Raw genomic sequence first — 5,334 nt, 5'->3', positions numbered from 1 at the left:
TTAACCGGTTGCTTTTTAAACCAAATACCAACAAATACCTAACTAGCGTTATATTTTGACCAACGTTTGAACAGCTCTAAAACCCAAAATGGGCTTAAGACAAAACCTTCGCAACCGGGGTTTTATACAGTAAATTATCAAATTGTGTACAGGAACTGCACCGAGTGTCTATATTTTACTTAAATGAATACGGCATATAATTGTACGTCTTTCAAAACCTAATGATATTTTGTAGTTTAAATTGTTTTCTCTATCAAGCGAGGATAATTTCAGAAACAGAAGAAGGGCATTAGAAAACTCACGAATTGAGCCGAATCGTTACGTTTAAGGATAAAATTAGTTCACATTGTTCGTGAGGCGGTAATTTAGAACGTTTAATTGCTTTTAGGTCTTCAACTTTTTGGAATGGCCCGAAATTGTGTGATCCTAAACATTTCAACCTTGACAGTAGTTTGAAGAACGTTTATAGTTTTAGAAAATGACGTCTTATCGGAGACGCTTCCTATCATTATATCGATTAACACAATTTTATGGGATTTTAATCAAAATATAAAAAACAATATTTGAATTGTTCTATTATTATTGGAATTCACACAATATTATTCGAATATACAAATAAAAATTCAAATAACCCAATATAATTGGAATCTAATAAAAATATAAATATAATCAACGTTTTATTTACTTATCTTTATATCAATTGACACAATACTATTGGAATTTACTCAAAACTGTTTAAATGTTAACTAGAATATTTGAATCGACCTAGTATTATTTGAATTTATTCAATATAAATCAAATATACAAAATATTTTTATATTTAGCCAAGATACAAGAATTTACCTAAATGTATTCGAAATTTCCCAATTTAATACGAATTCAAGTAAAAAATATTTAAGTTAATTCAATAATATAAGAAGTTACCCAATATTATTTTAATTTGCCCAAATGTATTCAAATTTACTCGTTTAATATGAATTTGACATAATTTTTAATAACAATGATAATATCGAATTTATCACACAAAGAGATACATTAATATGCGCTTATTTGCAAAACGAAACAAGATTTCTTTCAAAATAAATAGGATTTTTTTTAATCTGTCAGATAATTAAACATTGTTATTTTCCCATGTTATTTTACGTTGAGCTTTTCTTTTTAAGTTGTCAGAAGCATTTTTTGGTTTCCATAACAAAACGGAAGTCTAGCGTAATTTTCCCTTTATTGTTTTCGTGTTACATTTCGGACTTTATTCCCCAAATTTGAACAAAATCAGTGAGAACCACCTCGGGTTGTCTCGTTGTATGTGAAAAAATATTCTTTACCAAAATATTAATAAACTGGGACCAAAAGCAATAGATTTTTTAATAAAACCAGTAAAACCTGCAAGATTTAGAAATAGTCTATATTCCAAACATTATTTGAAATAAACAAAGTTGTGTTAGTGTTAAAGTAGTTGTAATAACTAAAAAATGATTTCACGTGGAATAACTCTAAAATTTAATAATCACATTTGCAACAACATAAACCTATAATATCAAATGATAGTTTTATATTGATAATTGCATATTCCATTAAAAACCTACTCTATGAAAATGTTTCTTAATGCGATATTATATTATAATTTTCATTAAAAAACACTAAAAATAATTATATCATCTTTCAAAGATTTCAACTCTATGTAATATATAATATGTCAAATCTGTTATAATAAAGTTTATATTTTTAAATTAAATAAAATATTTAAACTAAGGGTGTTTTTGACTTGGAAATATTTTACCTAGGACACCATTTTTAATAAAATTTAAAGCATTAATAACTTATCGCTGTAAAGTGTATGTCAAATCAATCTCTCGGAATAAATAAAACATATCGTAATCATTGTAGTAATTATAACAGTAGCCAACAATCAAGACGACGGTCAATAAATCCTATTTAAGCGTATAGGGGTGAAATGTTAACGCTGAATAACGGACCATAAAAATAATACATTAATAATCGCCTAATACCAAGGTGGACAGAATCGGCCACCCACTAACCTCACAGTATTACCAAAGGCTTGATTGGCTCCATTTCCATCACTCTTACTCTCAGGTAAAAACGACAAGAAGTCAATTACGTTTCCTTAATAGTACAGCCCTTGGCTAGAATGCGCTTTGTTTTCTCCGGGGTAAATGTTACTTAGTCTTTCCTTGTTACGTTTAAAATATTTTACGAATTAAAGCATTTAAAGTTTGAAATAACCCTAATCATCTCGATAACGATTAATTCTTATACGTATTATTCAAACGGTTAATTCATAATCCATCTAAACATGATTTAGTAGAAAATATACTAATATTTTCGTATAAGTGTTAATTTTCTTGTCCTATAATAATCAGACAATTAGTATTTTAAAGCAGATCAAATAAATAAACAGGTACTGTATACGAAAAATGTGTTACAATGCAAAAAATAGTAGCCCGAAACCACAAGAAATTTTTTAAATGTTTGCGTAATATTAGAAACGTTTGCCCCGAAGATAGATACAATATTTTATTTTTTTGCTTAAAATGTAGATATTTCATTTCTTAATATTTTATATATTTTTTAAATTTGGTTTAATTTAAAGGTTTTATTGTATTATTTTGGATATTTTTTCTTTATAATAAATATCATGAAAATTGTATATTTAATTTTTAAATACAATACAAAACTAAATTAATTGAAATTTAAAATTTAAGCGATCATACAAAATAGTAAGAAATCAATTACCCGAAACACCTTTATTTTGTAGGATTTATAATAACTTTTAAATCAATCGATTTTATGACTCACTTTACTGTCTGATAAACTTTGCATTCGGTGAGGTTGATATGTAAATTTTTGGAAATCATGGTTTACTATCAAATTTTGTGGTTTAGTTTTTAACACTTAATCTAGTTTACAACTAACGAGTGTTGCTTATTTGAATAAAATTGATAACATAACTTTTTTCCAAATTTAGTTTTTCACAAAAATTCAAAATGAATAATACAGTTATAAGATAATTTTCAACTCGGAACCTTAAATTAAATATACTTGTAAAATTGTTATTATTTTTTCGGAAAAATTGTCTTATATCCTTCTAGCTATTACACTTTAAAATAAAAAAAACTCTGATATTCAAATTTAAAAATATACTTAATTAATACACTAAGTTACGTTTAAAAGAACCTCTGTAAACACGAATTTATCCATTTGTTAAACATAAATTCCAGATTAGATGATGTATTTATGATTGGTAAGACTCTTGTCAGAAAGATTAATTCTTATGGAACTTTATTCTGCTTTTAATACTTTAAAATACATTTCAAATATTAAAATATAGATAGAAAAATACTACTAAAATCCCTTTTTAAATTTGATAAAATAAATTTCCGATATGTTAATAGGTAGAATAATAATATAAAAATTCCTTCTTCTTCTACTTTTAATACGACATAACACAATTCCGATACGCAAATATAGACAGAAAATACTAAAAAAAAACTCTTTACTCTACGTTCGATTCTTTAAAATACATTTCCGATACACATATATAGATAAAGAAATACCAAAAAAGGTAGAAAAATACTTCACATTAACCATTATGAATTTAATCTTACAACATCCTTCCCGTAGAGTAAAACATATTTGTTCAGAGTCAACTTGTTTCCTCGTTATCTTTATCTCATGTGTTTTAAATAGCGTATGGAATAAGTTAAGAATGTATTGAAATGGTTTATGTTAAAACGTCGTAGAACAAAGTGTAAAACATATGTTCAGTGTCGGCTTGATTAATAAGGAGAATAACATTGACGTTTCTGGTGTAGTCACGTAGGAAGAAAAATACTGCAACAATCTCTATACTCTACATTCAATACGTTAAAATATATTTCCGAAATGCCAATATAGGTAGAAAAATACTACATAGGCTTACGGTATTTCAAGTAATTTAACATCCACGATTTTCCTATTACAAATATTATTTCTTAAAGAATTTTTGTAAGATTAGTCGAAAATGATATGTCAATTGTAACAAGCTTATAAATTTAGGAATAAACTTATATATTAAAGATAGTGTTGTAAATAGGAAAATTAAAATTAAAAAAATGTTTATAATGTAAATATAGTTATAAAAATAAGACAAAAACCACTTATCTATATTTTAAATACGGTAAAATTAAATTTTTACACACAAATATAGTCAGAAAGATACTATAAAAACTCTTTAATCAACTTTAATACGATAAATTAACTTTCCAATGTGTAAATAAAGGTCGGAAAATGCTCTACGTTCATCACGTTAGAATATATTTCAATGCGCAAATATAGGTGGAACAATAGTACAAAAACACCTAAATTTGGCGTTTAATACGTTAAAATACTTTTCCAATACGCAAATACATAGAAAATATTACAAAAATGTCTTAACTCTACTTTAAATTGGTTAAAATATATTTCAGATATCCAAATACATAGAAAAATACTAGAAAAACATCTAAACTCTACTTTTAATGCAACAAAATACAATTCCGATATTCAAATATTTAAAAATACTTAATTAATGTACTAAGTTACGTTTAAAAGAACCTTTTGTAAACACGCTTTCTAGTTTTCTGCTCTCTTCCAACTATCTTGCAATATTTTCAATCCATTTATATCTGTTTTTATATCCTTAACTGCAAATGTTTTAAACAAAAATAATACAAATACAAATTTGTTATACTAAAAAAATATCCGTACGCGTGAAGACAATATGGAATAAAGTCAAATATTTCATGTTATAAATGCAATAAAACATTAATCGGGTAAAATATGAATCCATAATGTTTTACACAAAATTAATAAAAATTAAAACATTTTATTCTAAAATATATCCGAGACAATATGAAATCAAGTCAAATATTTCATGTTATGTTAACGTAATTCTGATAAATGCAATAAAAACATTAATCGGATACAATATGAATCCATAATTAAACCTAGCGGTGAAATTATGTTAAAATGTTATTAAATACAACACGGTTCAAATAAATATTTTATCCAATGGTTGACAAATTGAGGTGGTTTTAGAAAACTTGCTTTTCAAAGCAATAAACAGTAAATAACCATAAATAAATAAATAATAAATAAAATAAGACGTATGTATGTACCATGGCAATTACCTTTTATTTCTTATACTTTTAACTCGAAAAAATAGAAGTGTTATCTGTGTGATAGATAATATCTGGTGATTCACGCCCTATTAATAAATTTTGGGTTTTACTGTAGTGTAGTCTAAGCCTTTAAAAAGTTTAATCCTGAGTTCTACAGTACCACATTTCCGAAAAG

The sequence above is a fragment of the Leiobunum rupestre genome, chromosome 5, assembly GCF_980474605.1.
Source record: "Leiobunum rupestre chromosome 5, qqLeiRupe1.1.hap1, whole genome shotgun sequence".
NCBI classification, from domain to species: domain Eukaryota; kingdom Metazoa; phylum Arthropoda; class Arachnida; order Opiliones; family Sclerosomatidae; genus Leiobunum; species Leiobunum rupestre.
This window is presented reverse-complemented; position numbering follows the sequence as displayed.